This window comes from Peromyscus leucopus, chromosome 6 (genome assembly GCF_004664715.2).
Source record: "Peromyscus leucopus breed LL Stock chromosome 6, UCI_PerLeu_2.1, whole genome shotgun sequence".
NCBI classification, from domain to species: domain Eukaryota; kingdom Metazoa; phylum Chordata; class Mammalia; order Rodentia; family Cricetidae; genus Peromyscus; species Peromyscus leucopus.
Genome location: NC_051068.1, coordinates 7,965,207 through 7,984,676, shown reverse-complemented (window position 1 = coordinate 7,984,676; position 19,470 = coordinate 7,965,207). Strand labels below are relative to the sequence as shown.

At 46.7% G+C, this 19,470-nt stretch overlaps 1 long non-coding RNA gene across 1 annotated transcript; it reads right to left on the bottom strand.

Moving 5' to 3' along the window:
* Positions 1-9,612: 9,612 nt before the first annotated feature.
* On the bottom strand, positions 9,613-12,702 carry LOC119088145. The gene is made up of 2 exons (XR_005091724.1): positions 12,094-12,702; positions 9,613-10,579 (listed from the first exon to the last, which is right to left on the bottom strand). It is a non-coding gene; the product is annotated as an uncharacterized LOC119088145 (long non-coding RNA).
* Between the last annotated feature and the right edge of the window lie 6,768 nt (positions 12,703-19,470).

The window sequence follows — 19,470 nt, the reverse complement described above, 5'->3', positions numbered from 1 at the left end:
CACTGTGGCCCAAAAGAAAGGAAGAGTGAGGACATCCCTTGCAAGCCTCAGTTTGGCAAAAAAAGGAGAATCCAGCCAACTCTCAATTTTTCTCACTCATAACATCCTTGAAGCGAAGAGCTTCGACGTAAGGGTTCATTGTGATAAAGGAAGAACTGACTGGTAGATGGGTTAGACAGGCACTGGGAGGTGCCCCCGCTCCACCCTGGGAGGTGCCCCCGCTCTGTCCTGGGAGGTGTCTGGGAATTGATAGAGTTACAGGGATGAGTGACTGGGAAGCACCATCGACATCAAATATTAATAGGCCTCTGGTGTGCCATGCTTCTGTGGAAGGACAAACTGCTGGTGGTGGCCCTAGAGGCCAATGGGTGCCAACAGGCTGTGGTCTGTTTGCCAAACACCCCAGACATTGAACAAAATAGGGCAGGGTGTGAAGGTGCTTGGCCAGTTTGAAGAGTACTTACTTATCTGCCCAAGCCCTGGGTCAAATCCTAGCACAGTACAAACTAACATGGTGGTGCACTCCTCTAACACTGACGTGTGTGTGTGTGTGTGTGTGTGTGTGTGTGTGTGTGTGTGTGTGTGTGCTGTGTATGTATGTGTACAAAGTGTGGGTATGTCTGTGCATGTATGTGTCAAAAGTTCATGATAGAACAAAAAACAAAAATATCCTAAACAACAAAAGCAAGAACAATAAAAACCTAGTCTCAGGATAGATGCATGCCCACCCATGTTTATTACTGCACTATTCACAGTAGCCCAGGTAGGGAACCCATGCCCAGAGGGATGGTTACAGAAAATGTGGTGTATATACACTGTATTAGTCAGGGTTCTCTAGAGTCACAGAAATTACAGAATGAATATATATATATATATATATATATATATATATATATATGATAGAAACACCATATACATATACATATTCATATTATACCTATTCATACACATTCACATATATTAATTTATTGAACTGACTTAAGGCTACAGTCCAACAATGGCTAGCTGTGAATGGAAAGTCCAAGAATGTAGTAGTTGCGCAGTCCCGTGAGGCTGGGTGTCTCAGCTGGTTCTCTGTATATACTGGAATCCTGGAGAAGTCAGCTCTAGTGCCAGTGAAGGAACGGATGTGCTGACAAGGTGAGAGCAAGCAGATAAAGAATGAATGAAGCCTTCCCTCCTCCACATCCTTATACAGACTTCCAGCAGAAGGTGGTGCTCAGATTAAAGGTGTGCCTTCCCGCCTCAAGATCTGGATTAAAGGCATATGTTTTCCTGCCTTAAGATCCAGATCACAAGTGTGCCCTCCATTTCTACATTGTAGTTCATTCCAGATATAGTCAAGTTGACAACCAAGAATAACAGTCACATACACAATGGAGTTTTATTTGACCATAATGAAGAAGAAAATTCTATCATTGTTGGAGCAAGGATGGCAATGGAGATAACTGCATTGAGTGCAAAATAAAAAAGCCAAATTGTTGTGCCCAGATCATGACCCCCAGAGAGACCACCAAAGACGAGCATGCCGGAATGCAAAAGCAAGGTTTAATCGTGGATATCCAAAAGCAATACAAGCCTAGGCAGGGACTTCGTCCAATACATCCAACGCAGTGGAGGCTGGAGGAAGCGCCCACCTGTCTGCAAGCTCAGTTTTAAAGGGAAAAGTCACAAGGTTACATCATTTAGGGGTGCTAGTACGGGTACAATTCTGATTGGCTCGCTTCTAGGGACTTCTAGAAATTACTTCTAAGGGAGTGGTTGCCCACCACCATTTCTCATTGGCTGCCCTCAGGTGGGGGCATTTCTGTGGTCAGTTACCCTGGAAACCAGGGAGAGGACATTCCATAGTCTGGCAGGCATTACCTCGTGACTATCTTGTGACTCTGTACTTTTACACTTCCTGGTTGGTTTCAGTAACTAATGGCCTAGTCCCAAAAGGAGAAATCTTAGGCCTTAGTTTTAGGGTGAAAGTATTTTGGTCTTATTTCTAAGATGGCTCATTTTGGTCTCACAAAATGATACAACTGGGTTGAAGTCCCACTTCTACAGGGCCCCAAAGCAAGGCTCAGGCACCCATCCCAACATGCCAACTAAAGAAATGGACATGATGTCAGGCATTGTGGCACATGAGGCGTTGGCAGAATCACTAAAGGTTCTGGGCCAGCCTCTTCTGCGTAGCAAGTTCTAGGCTATCTGGGGCTATGTTGAGGCCCTGTCTCAAGTAAACAAATGGCAGCCAGGTAAGCGACTGAGAAAACAAAGGAAGGAAGTTTGCACAATGCATTGAGAAGATGAAGATGGGAAGGGAGACAGTGATCTCAAGATCGTCTTGGAATGCTGACAGGAGCTTTGCATTAAACTGAATTGTAGGGGCCAGGAGGTGTACAGAACTAAGCAGTCTTTATCAAGGTGTGGTTGTATCCATTGTTGTCTCAGCTTGGTCCTGCAAGGTGGTTGGGTTTGTTCCTCTGTTTTGATGCAGGTTTCATTTTATAGTCTGTTTTAGGGTTTACTGCTATTAAGGAAACCATGATCACTGCAACTCTTACAAAGGAAAGCATTTAATTGGGGCTGGCTTACAGTTCAGAGGTTCAGTCCATTGTCATCATGGTGGGAAGCATGGTGGCATGCAGGCAGACACGGTTCTGGAGAAGGAGCAGAGAGTCCTACATCTGGATCCAAAGTCATCAGGAAGAAAGAGAGCCAGTGGACCTGGCTTGAGCCTCTGAAACCTCAAACAACACTCCCAGTGACACACTTCCTGACAGTGCTGCTCGAAGTGAGCCTGTGCGGGCCATCCTCATTCAAACCACCATGTAGTCCAAGCTATCATGGAGCTTACAGCCATTCTTCTGCCTTTCCTGTCAAGTGTTGGGATGAAAGGCATCAGCTATGACCTAGCTGGATTAATTGCTAACTGCTCATCACTGCCATCACAAAGGGGACCAGTGTGGTTCCTCCAGGTTGCTGTGCTCAGGGTGCAGCCTTCTGATCACATAGGACTGTTCTTACTTGAGAAATGTCTGTCCTGCTGATTGAGCTGATTCTGGAAGCTGAGAGATTGCTCTGGAACCTGACTGGAAATGGTTCAGGACAATGTCATATTTGTGTCATCAGCTCTGAAGGGGGATGAGATAGGGTAGGTTAACAGATACTCCCTCATGCTTCTTATGCCTTTATAGAGATTCACCTGTGTATTAAAGCTATACTTTGACCAGCCAAGGGTCTGTCAAGAGGCAAGCCATTTATTATGAATATTTGGTGGGATCCAGCCTTTAATATTTCAGCTGTCTTCTGCTATGAAATTCCTGCATGCCCAAATATTTCCAGACCTGTTGAACTTCTAGGTAACTAACTCTCCTGCTGAGCCTACGAGACAAGCTGGCTAGAGATGCATAGCTTTGTTTCTTGTGCTAATGAAGCTCAGACCATCCCTCCCCTTGAGACCTAGTGGCTCTCCAGAGCAATTGACTGAGAACAAAAGAGGTTTTTACATATCAAGGTGGAAGGTAGGGTGGAGGAACATTCCTGAAGAGGCAGAGAACCAGTGTGGCCAGGGAGAGGAGGACAGGCATTTTCTGTAGAAATGGACAGAAGGGCATGGTGAGAAAAAAAGGGAGGAAGACAGAGGTTCCACAGAGGGTAAGCAGATCTTGGGTAGAGTTTTCTGAGTGCCAGGAGTGGAAATGGAGAATAAAGAAACAGAGAATGAAGATGAGGCTGGAAGCATAGGAGTTAGCAGGACTACGAGCTAAGGAACTGGACAGAAATGAAGTTATGGAGACAGGATTTCATTCCAGAGAAATAAAGTAAATGGATATAGAGCTTGGTGTATCTATATTTATTCTCATTCTGAATGCCTGACAGAGCTGTAGCTGTATTGACAGAATTTTGTCTTAGAGAAACAAAGTTAACAGACATAAGAGCATAGTGTACATAGATTTTTCCCCCCAGATATTCCACACGGGACGCAGTGCAATCCCCAAACCCTGGGTATTCAGTAACCACATGCAGGCACAGATGCCTGCCTGTCACCTGCGTTCAGACCTCATGGACCCAAGGGAGGAGGAGTCGGTGCTTTTTAACAAATGTAGCTAAGCCCCTAGATCGCATGGTTTCTTTCATACATAGAACCTGGATTTTATTTTTTAAAAATGGGGAAACTGGAGAGATGGTTCAGCGGGTAAGAGAGCTTGATGCTCTTTCAGAGGCCCAGAGTTCAGTTCCCAGCACCTACACTAGGTGGTTCACCATTGCTGGTAACTCTACCTTGTGAGCAATTAATGTCTCTTCTGGAGTCTGTGGGCATCTGCCCACAGAGACGCAGACACAGACATTAAAAAAAAAAACCAAAAAAACAAAAACAAAACTCTAGAGAATGAACGACGTGAAAGGAGGAAAAGACAGGGACAGGCAGGAGCAGGGCCAGAGAGGTGACAGACGGTGACCGGGATCCAAGGACATGTATGAAGTAACTGTTTGAGTGTCCAGGCTTGGCGGCTCAGGCCTATAATTCTAGCACTCCAGAGGCTGAGGCAGGAGGATTAGCTGGAATTCCAGGTCAGCTCAAATATAAATAAATAAATAAATAAATAAATAAACCAGGCATGGTGTGTAAGGATTCTGTCCTTAATTACGTCATCAGCCTGGGATGGCGTCCCAGGCTAAAAAGCAGGTGGGCCCTCTGTGCATCCCTCCTTTTCCTTTCTGCTCCTGCCTTCCGTCTGTCCTCTCTCTCCCTCTCTCTCTCCCTCTCTCTCCTTCTCTCCCTCTCTACCCCCATCCCAATAAAGCTCTAAAAAGGTAACCGTGGCTATGATTCTTCTGATCAGCACTCTCCTCGACCAGCATGGCCGCTGCAGGTGGCGGCCAGCCACGAGCAGCACCGTTTTAACCAACATTGGTGCCATTCAGACTCGGATACACCACTGAGCACCAAGGACCTGCTGTGACCACTGCCACCTGCTGCCTCCTCCCCCATCCAACGAGACTGAGAGACCGTGAGGGCGTGTGCATCCCTCGCCGCCTCTGCTGGACCCACACACAGCTACCACTCCTGTTATCCCCATGATTCTTCACAGTGAGTCCGCTGTTCTCACAGCTGTAGTCTGAGCTATGTTCTTTGCGACGGACACCCCAGGGGTTGTCCTCGGGCTGTACTGGCAACGGCAGGCACATTTTGCTCCTGATGAGGAAGTAAATGCTGTCTAGGGTTCAACTGTGGACCAACTACAGTACAGTCGCAGCCCTCACGACCCCTTGACGAAGAGGACTCGTGACTTGAGCTGATTCTTAGATCTCTCTCCACTCTCAGGGACGTCCGAGAGTGTAGTCTGATCCTGGTTTGTTATTTTAATTTTTTATTTTTCTCCCAACTACAGCCATGAGACAAAGGGGCAGATAAAATATATTTTTCACCTACATTGGAGGATAGGGGCGGGCACAGTAAACCTGGCCACATACCAGCATCATGGGAACTTCTGCCAGTGAGTGGGCAAATAAGAGTTACTTTATCTCCAAGCTTTCTGCTGAAGCTCTGAACCCTTCTCCTTCCCCACTTCTGCGTCTGCCACGTGCAACCTTTTCTGTCTGACTTCCGCTGGCAGTGGGCAGACTCTACGACCTGCCCTAACTCACCTTAACTCCACCCACTCATTCTCACACTGCCTTGAGAGACACAGATGGGTCTGGAAGCGGCTAAGATCCAAACAAAGAAGTTTACAGTAGTCAGGATGGCTCTTAAGCCAAAAATCAGCTTATAGCCTCAGACAAGTCTTCCAAAAGGATCAGTTTATAGTCTGCCTACTGGCAGGTCTTCCAAAAGCTGTCCTTAAGCCATCAATCATCAGGAAAAAAAAATCAGGACACAGAGTAAAATCCGTCTCTTGTTCCCCAGACCTCCCCAACTAAAACTTAAGCATCTGGAGAGCAAGGCTCCTGACCCCACAGGCAAAAGAGTCATCTGTGGCATTTAAGGTGTGCCAGGGAAGAGATAAAAGCCCGAAAACAAAATTGCCAAGTGCTGGCACTCGCTGACTCCCAAAAGCTGTTGGGTCCCTGTTTTAAGTGAGGAAAAGGCCACAGGCTAGCGAATGCCCTGCCAGGCCATCAACAGCCTTGTTAAAAGTGCCACCTAGAAAGACAACCAGTCAGCTGACTGCCCCCAGGCACCAAGATGCATGGGTACATCAAGCTAAGACCTCCAACAGACCTAGGCTTGACTATAGACATGGCAGGGAACCCAGAATTCAGCAGGGAAGCGATCCGTTTCTTTCCTTCTGAACACCAGAGCCACTGACTCAGTCCTGGGAGTTTTGGGATGCCACCTCTCCTTTATTGTCGGGTACAGAGAACAGCCTTACCACCTCTGGAAAGATTTAACTGCACTTTCAGAGTTACTTAATGAAAAAAGATTTCCACCTAAAATAAGAGCTCATTGCTTCACTCCAGATCCACTGCCTGTGTTTCTCATGTGCATACAGACAGGGTCCAGATCTTTGCCTTGTCCCTAATTCCAAGATATAAAAAACAAATTCTCATACACCACAAGCTTTTCTCTTCCCAGTTCCCTGTTCTAACTCACTGTTCAGCTAATGGTACAGGACCACCACAGAACCAGAGTCCAGAGATCATCAAGTAAGAAACTGTAACAGCTAACGGTATTTATACCCCCAGACCTAAAAGCGTCTGGGCACTATAAAAAGACTTTAATATAAACATCTATTACTGTGAGATGCTTTTAACAATTGATCACCTATCTCCTGGATGCTAAACTAATAAAGGAAACAGGTGCTTTAAAATAATCTGTCTTTGATAAAATTTAACATGTTTCAAAATCCATAGGCACAGGCTGGATCTACCTCAGATAAATGTCAACATAAAATAATAATGATTCTTTTCTTTAAGTTTTTTTTTTCTGTGTCACCAGCATCTTGTCAAACAGAAAGTTCCTAGCTACAGCCAAGAGGGATACATGTCTCCAGAGCAAACGGATAACAGACAGCATCCCACAATGCCTGTCTACCTCGGATGACTCCCTCAGAGCCAAATGATGTCCATTTGTCAGCTGGAAGCAGTTTTTGAGAGGAACGATGCCCCTATTCCCATCTACCTGCTTTTTATAATAAGTGAAAGTCTAGGATTTACATCATCAGCCTGCGACAGCGTCCCAGCCTAAAAAGCGGGTGGGCCCCCTGTGCATCCCTCTCTTTCCTTTCTGCTCCTTCCTTCCTGTCCTCTCTCTCTCTCTCTCTCTCTCTCTCTCTCTCTCTCTCTCTCTCCTCCCTCCCTCCCTCCCTCCCTCCCACTCTCCCCCCATCTCTCCCAGTAAAGCTCTAAAAAAGGTAACCATGGCCTCCAATTCTTCTGATCAGTACTCTCCTCCATTGGCAGCCACCACCAGTGAGCTGTTTAACCAACATGATGGGCACGCCTTTAATCCCAGTACTCAGGAGGCAGAGGCAGGTGAATCTCTGAGTTCGAGGCCAGTTTGGTCTACATAGTGAGGTTCTAGGACAGCCAAGGCTATAGAGAGACTCTATCAAAAAAAAAAAAAAAAGTCAACAAAACAAGCAGACAAAAAAAAAAAAAAAAGAAAAAGAAATATAAATATAAATAAAGTAAAACCTATCATTTTGGACCGTTCTGTATTTGGAAAGTTCTTCAAGCTAATGTAGCAATACTTTAAGATATTTTTCTTAATCTTTTGTCTTAAAAATCTCAATTGTGGGATTTTTTTATACTAAGGTAGTAGTTACCAATTCATAAAAGAATTAAGATTATGCCAATGTTGATGGCACAAACCTGTAATCCCAGCACTTGAGAGTTGCAGGCAGGGCAGTCTGAAGGATTAGGATTGGCCACATGGTGACTTGAAGAACACCGTGGGCATAATGAGACGCTGCCTCAATAAAATGAGAGAGGGGGGGAGAGGGAGAGAGAGGGAGAGGGAGAGAGAGAAGGAAAGGCAGGAAGATGGGGAATGAGGGGAGGGAGGGGAAGGAAGAAGGAAAGAAGAAAATTATAGTATCATAAAAGTAGAAGTCACATAAAAATTTTATGATTATGTTTATGTAAATTATAGTACAACTAAATAATAAAATACTGTGAAATTAATTAAAATGTTTTTAACTGATAAAACGTGAAAAAAATAATTAAAATTTGAGCTTGACCCAGGCATGGTGGCTTAAGCCTGCAATTCCAACATGAGGAGTTCAAGATCATCCTTGGCTACATACAGTTTTGAGAACCACGTGGGCTGCTTGAGATTCTGACTCAAGCAACAGTAACTCCAACATGAATGTAAAAATCAAAACCCTTTTTATGCCTAGGGCTGAGCATTGTTTGGCAAAAATGCAGAAAGCCACATTTCAGTCTACTGAGTTCAATGGAGGAAAAGCAACCTTGAAAGGAAAACCGTCTAGAAGACAGTCACAGTTGAGGCCCATGTACTAGTCCCACCCCACAGACTTGCAGAGGAGACAAGGAATGAGACAGGAAAGCACTTTTGGGTCAGAGTTCTTGCAAATGTGCCATGGAGAATAAGTGATGAAGGTCTAGGTGTAGTTGAAGACCATCTCACAAGCAAGGATGGCCTGGGCATCCCCAGTGTGAGCGGACTAAGAGGTGCTGGTGTGTGGTTTGATTTCATGCTTGTATTTTATCCCAATTTTCAATTCCTACTTTGCATTCAGCCACACGGGCAGGAGGCTCTGGACTCAGTCGTTAGCAGTAGAAACACACAAAGTCCATCCATGGTTTCATATTGGCCCCAAATGCATGTCATTGGATTTTGGAATTTCTTTTTTCTGAATTAAGGAAGTGGGAGAATTCTATGTGGCCTGAAGCGGATGTCTTCTGGGGGTTGCAGCTTGGGATAGCATGTGTGTAGCCTTGCCTCTGTAGAGCAGAACATGTTTCTTTTCAATATTTATGAAATTCACTATGAGGGAAGAGGATAATAAAACAATGAGGCAACAGGATAGGAATGTTGGCGTTTGTTTCACTGTTAGTAGATGAAATTTTGTCTCAAGCTTGGAATAAAATTGGAAAATCATTGTCAAACCGTACTGTAACTAACTTTTAATAGTGACTAAGACTCACAGTTACAGCCCGGAATTATGTAAATGAACCTGCTGGTGGATAGAAAGGGATGGAGGAGATTAATTGGTGACATTTAAAACGCCCACACACCAGGATTTGTACAGCTTTGATCAATTTAGCAGAAAGAACACCTGAGAGGAAATATTAGGTAATTTATGGGTGTGTCGTGTGTGTAAATATAAGTCTGTTTTCACAGGATTTTTATGTGTGTTGTATGTAGGTGCCCACAGATATGTGCCTAGATGTGTGCGTGTGTAGAAGCCAGAGGTCAGTGTCAGGAGCCCTCTCGATAGCTTCCCATCTGGTTTTTGAGAAAGGGTCTCTTACAGGTTTTGTTACCCTGGCTGACCAGAGAGCCCCAGGGGTCACATCCTGCTTCTGCTCACCCAGTCCTGGGTTATAAACACAAGGCTCTGTGTCTGGCTTCCATGTGGGTGCCAGGGATCCCAACCAGGGGTCTCAGTTAGGGTTCCTATTGCTGTGAAGAGACACCATGAGCATGGCAACTCTTATAAAAGAAGAACATTTAATTAGGGTGACTTACATCCAGAGGTTGGGTCCATTGTCATCATGGTGTGACAAGGTGGCACACAGGCAGACATGGTGCTGGGGAAGGAGCCCAGTGTCCTATGTCTTGACTTGTAGGCAACAGAAAATGGCTTCAGACACTGGCTGTAACGTTAGCATACATGAGACCTCAAAGCCTGTCTCCACAGTGACACACTTCCTCCAACAAGGGGACCATTTTCTTCCAAACTGCCGCACAAGGGTCATGCGCTTTAGTAGCATAGACTTTACCATCTCCCCATCCTGCTTCCACATTTCTTACCCCTGTGAGCACATCCACAGCCCGAGCTCTGCAGAAGTCACATTATCCAAGCAGGCACAGCCTACTCACTTTGTGTTCTCTCTCATTAATCTTCCATTTATCTCCAAAATGACTTCTTTCAGAAATTCTCTCCCCATTCTTACAGGAAATCGATAATTTGATGGATACAGAAACATCTCTTCCTGGAGGCTGAAGAGAGCAGGGTCAGGAGCTGACCTCTGGCCACTCTGGCCACCTTGGATAGCCACGTCATGAAAGCAGTGGAGGAGGGTTGACCACATTCTCTGCGTCCCTCCTCTGCGCATGTGTGTGTCCGCCGGGCTGTGGGGATGGGGTTAGGACTCGACAAGGAGGCATGGAGACAAAGCCTGCTCCATTTCTAAACGTCCTGACTGATCCCCACAAAGTACCCCAGCACACCGTTCCATCGTCAAATGATAGAAGTGAATAGAATGTTCAGAAAAGAAGGGCCGCGTCTGTGGCCAGAGAGGGCCGGGAGAAGAGTTTGTTAAAGAGCCAGATTTGAAGTATTTATTTCCATCAACCCTTAGGCCAGCACTGTAAAAATGAGAAGAAATCCTCTCTTAGGACAGACTGGTCCCAGCAGCTAGCTCTTCACGGCTTCCTTCCATTGTCCTCCAAGCTCTGTAATAAAATTCAGATTTCAGTCTTTCCACGATTCTCCCTCCCTCCCTCCCTCCTCCCTCCCTCCCTCCTCCTCCCGCCCCTTTCCCTCCCTCCCCTCCCTCCCTCCTTCCCCTCTCCCTCCCTCCCTCCCTCTCTCCCTCACCCCACCCTCACATCTTTGAGACATTATCTCATCTATTCCAGGCTGGCCTGTGGCTCAGCTCCCCGTTCTTGAGGGTGACCTTCGCACCATGCTGCCCCCACTTCCAGAGTGCCGAGGTCACAGGTGTGTGCCACCAGGCCAGTTTTATGAAGTGACGAGTGACTTTGTGCTAGCAATCGCCCTATTGACTAAGCTACATTCTCAGGCCCCTTCCTACGCCCCCCTTTCTGTCTGTTGGTGCACGTATGTGTGTGCGTGTGTGCACACGTGTGTGGAGGCCAGGGGTTGACATTAGGTACCTTTCTCAGTCGCTCTCCAGCTCTTGCACTAAACCTGAGGCTCACTGACTCAGTTATACCGGCTGGCAGCCAGCCGGAAGGATCCTCCTGCCCGTGCCTCCCCGGCGCTGGTATCACATTCCTGTGATACCAGCAGGCTTTTTTTTTTAGATACAGATGCTGGGAATGGAACTCAGGTAGGTCTTCCTGCTTAGCGCAAGGGCCTGCATAAAGCTTCAAGATCCAACGGCACTAACAAAACTAAACAATAAAATAAAAGCCAAACTCTAGGAGTGCTATGAGCATGTTGCCTGATTGCCGCTACTGTAAATAGTTACCGGTAAAGAACAAAAATAAAAAAAGAAAACAGTGTGGACAGCAGCAATAAGCTGTGTGTTGTCTTGTTACATACATCCAGAAAGGTTTCCAACTTAGCATCCTGTAATTACAGCACAAGCCACTTGTAGGCCCTGGATCTCCGAGCCGTGCCAAACCTACCTGAGTTTATCTAACTCCACAGAGCCAAGCAGCGACCCGAGGGCTTGGGCAGACACACTGACTTTTTTTTTTTTTTTTTTTTTTCTCAAGACAGGGTTTCTCTGTGTAGTTTTGGTGCCTGTCTTGGATCTTGCTCTGTAGACCAGGCTGGCCTTGAACTCACAGAGATCCGCCTGGCTCTGCCTCCTGAGTGCTGGGATTAAAGGCATGCGCCATCACCGCCTGGCAGAAACATGGACTTTTGAGTCTTAAAAAACGTGTTGTTATTCGATTGTCCGTTTGTTTACTTGCTTCTCTGAGACACTGTAGCTGAGGGTTCACAGCCATTCCCCTGCCTCATCTGGTTTGAAGAACCACGACTAGCTGGTTCTTTAAAACTTAAGGGTGAACTGAGAAGTTGTTCTCTTCCTAAGCTCTCTGCGGTGGTTAATATCGCCAACTTGTCAGGATCCAGAACACCAGGGAGGCAAATATCTGAGTTTATCTGGGAGCTTCTACACTGAATTAGTTAAGGTCAGAAGATCCACCCCAAATGTGAGTGACACCATTCCATGGATTAGGGTCCCAAGATTTAGTTAGGAGGTGAAAGTCACCTGAGGGCCAGCATTCGTCACTGCGTCCTGGCTGTCGACGACAGGATGACAGGGCATGTCCCCTCATATCACCACGTGTTCCCTGCCATGATGGTCTGGAGTCCCTTACACCATCAGCCAAGCAAAGGCGTCTTTGCTCACACTGCATCCGGCAGGTGTCAGGTCCCAGCAGTGAGAAAAGCCGCCGCCGCCGCGTTGTCTGAGTCCTGGTGCGTCCATCCCCGCATGGAGTGAAAGCAGTTCTGCCTCTCATTACCAGAGGGAAGGGTCGTGGAACACTGTCCTCTCGCCCACTCAAGTATGTGTGGGAGTATAAACCCCAAAGAACAGGGTCTTTTTTTTTTTCATATTTTGTTTTTCCATAAACAAGCTTTATCTGTGGCCTTGCGGCAGACGGTCAGTTCCAGGAAACACACAGCTGACAATGTCATTCCCCTTGAACTGTGCATAATATAAAAACAGGGTTTAAGTAAATATTTGAATTAGGACAATTACAAAAGTCTAACTGTGGAGTAGCCTTTCCTAGCGTGTATGGATCATTCCTTCCAGGGCTGCTCTTCAGTGGATTAGTATGTCACATCTCCTCCACTCAGAGGAGGCTGAACACGACACTGGGTGTGCTGGCAGAGGATGACTGAAAGAGTGTAATTGAGAGGTTAGGCTCCTGCCACCTAGCAAAGAAAAACGTGTCTATAAACAGCAGAAGAGCAGCACCTAGTGCTAACCGCGAACACAGCAGAGGCGTGGTGACAGACAAGAAGCCCTTTGAAGGCCAGGCTGGAGGCCAGGGGATGCCTTTTTGTGGGAGTTTAACTATGGATTCACTCTCTGGAAGGACAGGCTCAGCGTGGCTAGTTGTTAATGTCCCCCTGGCTCTCTCTGTGACTCTTCAGGTGGCTTATTCCTCCCTGCTTCCCATTGTTGGTGACACACGTTCTTTGCAGTGAACTTGCCTGTTAGACAAGGTGGCCTTGCTTGGCCACTGCTTTGTCAGTGTGCTTTGGACAGACATGGAGGAAGAGATGGAGGCCCTTGTCATTTAGAAGCTTCACAGATGCGGTAACTAAAATAAAGGCCTTGCCTTCACAGAGCTTCCCTCTAGTGGGGGAAGACACGCAATCAACACAGAACCCAAGAACTTTAAAGCTAAAATCAGGTGAGATAAAACTGTGCCGTAGTATGAAATGTGTCCCACAGGCTCATATGTCCAAATGCTTGGTCCCCAGCTGAGTCTCGGAACCTTTAGGAAATGGAGCCTCATGGGAGGAAGGGAGTCACTGGGGGCCGGCCTGGAGATTTTACAGCCTGGCCCCTCTCTCTGATGTGGTGGTGTGGGGTGGGGGATAGGGATAGGAGAGAAATAAGAGAGGGCGTGGCAGAGCTAGTAAATAGAATATACTGTGTACATGTATGAATTGTCAAGTAACAAAATTAACCAGGACAAAATTATCATAATTTTTTCCTAGAGGTTTGTTCTACCCAATCTGCACCAGCCACTTGCTTTTAAGCTCTTCTCAAGAAGCTGGGGAAAGCACCTCCCCCCAACACGGCAGCTCACAGCCTTCTGTGACTCTGGTCCTTCCTGGATCTGATGCCCTCCTCTGGCCTCTGTGGGAACTGCACACACAGGTGCACAGGTGGACGTGCAAGTGAAACCTTCAATACACATAAAAGAAAAAGAAAAGAAATTTTTTAAAGAAGATGGAAAAGAGTAGTGATTCTATATCTGCTCATATGTTTTGATTTCTTTACAGCACAGACAACCGTTAGCCCATGGCTGAGGCTAGCAATGCTAAAGCTACTTTGTGTTTAGAGGTAGCTGCTGGCTGCCATGGCTGCCACTGGTCCCCCAGGGTCAACGGGAAGCTTCTTCCTAGGAATGCTGGGTGAAATGTCTCACGCAAGGAGAAACTGGTCCAATCCCAGTGCGCTCAGGTCTTGCTGCCTTTGGCTTGCATATAGAGGAGCTCTGTGACTTGGTCTCCACTTTCCAGATCACAGTGTGAGGAATGACGGCTTCTTAGGGGCAGGCAGTGGGTGGCACAGGTGTCTCTGCTCCCGGGGATCTAAGCTGTAAAAACTCAGAGCATTTCAGAAACTGTCAAATCCTAGCTCCACATTTTACTGAGGATACCAAGATTAGGAAGGGTTAGAACTTACGGGAGGTCATTCTTCTGTTCTCATTCCACCAGGAGGTTTTGGTTTGTATTCTGGAAACTTCCATATAGCAGACATTCAAGCCCATGTTCATATGTAGGGCAGGAACCAAGGACTGAAGTACTGAGAAGTTTGGTCTTCGGCTATACTCCAGGTGAAAGTTAAAAGTTATTCACATATGTGCGTGCACACACATACACACACACAGGCAAACACACCTACACACACATACATACATACAGGTAAGCACACCTACACACACACACACACACAAAGGCAAACACATCTACACACATGCACACACACATACATACAGGCAAGCACACCTACTCACACACACATAGGCAAGCACACACACACACACACACACACTTTGAGTGAGATAGTATGTATTATTATCAGTGGGGGTACATGCCATGATGTACATGCAGAGGTAAAAAGATAACTCTGTGGAACTGGCTCTCTCCTACCTTTAGTTTTTTTTAGTTTTTCTCAGCGAGCCATGCACCTGGCCATGAATATCTGTGTGTGGAAACAGACTTTGGTGGGAGTGGCGTGGAGAAACAGTAAGGAGTCTCTTCGCTCAGTTCCTTTTAGAATGTGGGAGTAAACTCATTATCTGATGTTCTGGTTTCCCTCATGTGTCAGCATTTCCTCCCGCGTATGCTTAGACTGAGCCGTTCTACACGCCTGGGAAAATGTTCACACGTACACACAACGGGGTGGGGCGCGGGAGGGGCAGGGAGAGACAGAGAAACAGCTACACACTAACCTAGTGGATGAGAACAAAAGCTTCCGCCTCCAGAGTCAAGAAAGCAGAGCTCAGAACTCCCTGACACCAAACGCCTCAGGTGCCCGCCATGAGTCGCCGCCACCGGCTCACAGGGGAATCTGGGTCTTTCTCTGTTTTTGTTTTAAACATGTCAAAACAAGGAGTGAAATGATGGGCTAAGCCTCAGGTGGTGGTACATAGGGGTAATCCTAGAACTTGGGAGGCAAGTTCAAGGCTAGCCTGGTCTACGTGTCTAGTTCCAGGCCAGTCAGGACTATATAGTGAAATACATATACATACATACATACATACACGCATACAAACACACACATCCATAAGCATGTGCTTACATACACACGTGAATCACAGCTTTCTCCCTTGAAGCAATCTTTAAAACAAACAAAATCTGAGAGTTTTCAGGGCTCCTCGAGCGTCTTCCTCCTTGGATTTGCTCACTTTGGTCCTTGTCTGTTTCTTTCACTTTCCCCGCTGTTGAAGCATTTCGTGACCTGCACACGAGCAGTTTGCAGCCTCCGTGGTTCCTGTGTCCCCAGAGCCGCTCTTCCCAGATGCGGACTTGGAGTCTTTTCCTCGTGGTCCACTTTGACTCACTCCTGCCCTCTCCATCTTCTCCACACCTCTCTCCTCAGACACCGTCCTGTCTCTCCCTCCCTGCTGCCTGAGTTCCCGACCCCTCCTCCGTCACAGCACCGCTCCTTTGGTGATTTCTCCATTTCCATGGCAGATGGGAGCGCCCTTTGCAGAGGACAGTGCCCAGGGTGGCCTGCGGGAGGCTGCTGGCAGGGACAAGGCACAAGTCACAGCTGCTCCAGGCCCTGAAAAGACTGGGCTGACACAGACGACGAGCTGTCCAAGCTTGCTGGCGACAGTCAAGCTGTCTTGCTCTGAAAAACAGTCCAGATGATTTCAGAACACTTGAGGGGACATATACTGGAAGCAGACATAGTTGGAATTAGGTTAAGTACAGGTCGGTGCAGCAATCTCTAAGTAGGTCCACATATCCTACAGACTAGAGGGTTTAAAATTGAAATTTGCCAGTTTCCAGTTAGGGATAAGAACATTGAACTTTGCCCTCTGTTAGACCTGGTTCTTATGAGGAAAGAGAGTTTACTCAGAGTTGAACCCGACCAACGAGGAAAAGCAGAAGAAACAGGCTGTGCACCAACACCGGAAAGGCTTTGAATGGTTGAGAAATGGGCTCTTTGGGAAGGACCTGAAGTCTATGAAAAGGTACTTCTCAGTGTGAGGTGTGCCTCCACAGTGTCGCCTGGCATGCAGGCTCCGTGTTCGGCTAGAAAGCAGGCTGTCGCTAGCTGCTGAAGGAGGCTCAGGAACCGCGTCCCTGCACCATCAGCCCATCCACATCGTCAAAGCTCAGGAACGGCGAGTCCCTGCACCATCAGCCCATCCACATCGTCAAAGCTCAGGAACGGCGAGTCCCTGCACCATCAGCCCATCCACATCGTCAAAGCTCACGGAGCCGCGCGTCCCTGCACCATCAGCCCATCCACATCGTCAAAGCTCACGGAGCCGCGCGTCCCTGCACCATCAGCCCATCCACATCGTCAAAGCTCACGGAGCCGCGCGTCCCTGCACCATCAGCCCATCCACATCGTCAAAGCTCACGGAGCCGCGCGTCCCTGCACCATCAGCCCATCCACATCGTCAAAGCTCATGGAGCCCGCACACTTTTAACTTGAAATTTTCAAACCTCCAGAACTGTCCCAACCTCTTTCTTATTCTTTTTCATGACTTTAATATTTAAATAATGCTGAAGAGTTCAGACATTTATAAAATGTCCCTAGTACCCGAATTTATCTAATTGTTCCCTTTTTGTAGATTCCATGGAGATATTCTTGCGCAAATGCTGTACAGGTGACCCTGTGCGGGCCATTCTGTCGTATCAGGAGGCAGTGATATCGGTTTGTTCTGTTATGGGTCATAGTTTGACCACTTGTTACTATGGCAACCAACACACTCCACCACCATTCTCTCCCTTTAATATCCTCTGATGAACCCTACTGGAGTCAGTTACTATGCTGCTGTTACCAGCGTTATTTTCTTTTAATTTTTGGTATTTGATTGATTCCAGGAAATTCTCTTATACTCTTCTCTTGTCTCTATCTTGCCTAGTGAATATCAGGATTACATACACACACATACAAACACTCACACACACACACAACTCACACTCACATACACTCACACACATACACATACTCATGCACTCCTCACAGACTCTTCACACACTTACACACACATACATCCCTCACACACTCACACTCCTCACACACACAGACATACACTCACATTCTTCATACAATAACACACACAGAGACACACACACACTCACACACATTCACATACACACACTCCTCACACACTAACACACACACAAACACTCACTCACATATTCACACACATACGCACACACTCACACATGTAAGTTCTGGGGATTCCAGTCCTGGTCTTTACTCTAGATCAGCAAGCCCTTCATCTACTGGGCTATCCTCATCACTGCCACCCACTTTCAAACAGGTCTCATGTAGCTGGTTTCTGACTTGCTGAGTGGTGAAGGGTGACCTTGAATTCCAGATCCCCTAACTCTGCCTCCCTTGGGATTATAGGCATGCGCCCCCAAGCCAGCAAACTCGGGTCTTTCTGACACCAGAATGTGTGCTCTATCGACTGTATGGGTGACTACTCCTCAATACTAAAAATAACACATTTCTTTTTAATATAAATGAATCTCTCCTGTAACTTTGAACCCTTTTGAACTCTAAAACTCTAGCACCTGAGGGGCTCTTATTCACAGGGACTACATGCGAAGGAATTACTTAAAAAGGTACAGGATGGTGGGATCAGAATCTCCCTCAGCATCTCTGCCGTCACCCAACCTTGGTGAGTCTAGGATCCCTTGCTCGATGGTGCGCAGTGTGCAGGAGGGAGCTGGATTCAAATGTCGGCTTTTTTGTTTGCTTGTTTTGTTTTGTTTTGTTTGTGGGAGGGTTGAGGTAGAGATCCACTGTGTAGTCCAAGCTGATCTTGGAGTACTGATCCTCTGGCCTCAGCTGCCCAAGTCCTGGGATTACAGGCATCCCCACACCCAACACTGCTTTCGTCTGTTTTTTTTTCTTTTTCTTTCTTTTTCTTTTTCTTTTTAATTTTGTCTTTAGTGGCAAAGTGGGATTGAAATGCTGGTGGAGCCTCCACCATTTTCTCTTGAGCCAAGGTCTTGGGGTTTCTTTGAATTGGAGAGAAGGGAAGGTTTTGACTCTGCCTTCTTCTAGAATTTACAGAATTCCTGTTCTAGAAATTTGGTGCCAAGAAGGAGAAGGTGGTGGTAGCTGCTGGTGCCTAGGTACAGAGCTGTGGTTGACAAAGTGGAAGCTGGGAACAGGCACACATCCACCTCCGTTCTCACTGAAAGATGTCCCTGCTTTAACAAAGTTAACATGAGTCCAGCCTCTCTGGAAATCATGGGGCGGGGGATGTCCCTAGTTCCACCTCACTTCTTCTTGGTCAGATTTAGTGGTAACAGCTTTTAAGTTACATTGACAAAGTCTGTGTTAATTCAGAATGTTATAGGCACTTAAAGTCTCCCCAAATTAAACGAAAACACTGTCTTTGTTTGCCATCCTTTGCACTGTGTCCTATTTAACGGGGGGGATTTCAACAGACTGTTTTCCAAACGTGCAAACAGCAGAGTGGGCTGACCCGGAATGTGCTAGCTCACCACCGAGCTGTAATCTTGAGATAAGAAGTGAAGGAAAAAGTCAAAACAGCTCAACCAAATACAAATGCAGACAAATCTGTCTTTCCCCCAGACCCTTTCCCCGGCATGAGCGAACAAACTGGCCTCGACATTAGCTCTGGTGAACTTGAACTCACATACGCTCACCCTTGTGCAGCTCCCTGGGGCCCAGATGCAGACTGGACAAGCTAACATCTCCATGAATTGATCCCACAAGTATTTACTAGTGTGGATCTGCTCCATAGACGCTATCAGAGAGGTCATGCATATTTTCTGGGTGCAGAAGACTCACAAGTTCTCGGCCCTCCAGGAACATCTCTAGTTTATGTAGAAAGAAAACAATCAGAAAATCTAGCCCACAGCATTGAGAGGACCCAGGGCACAGTGGCCATGCCAGACAGTCTGAGCAGTTTTCCCAGATTCTGTGTATCTGGATGCAACAGCTTCGAAATCTGGGTCAACTTGTGGAATGGCTATTATAGATCAGAAGACAGAAAGGTTGGGGGGAAATTCTGAGAACTGGTGAGAGGTTCCCTCTCTTGTACGTGGGAGGGACCTTTGGGAATCTTTATCAAACTGGTCAGGAAGAGTCAAGCCTAATGTTCCCAAGGTAATAGATAATAGACTCAGAAAAATTAAGTAGCTCGTTCTTCCTTTAGGACACAAACCCAGT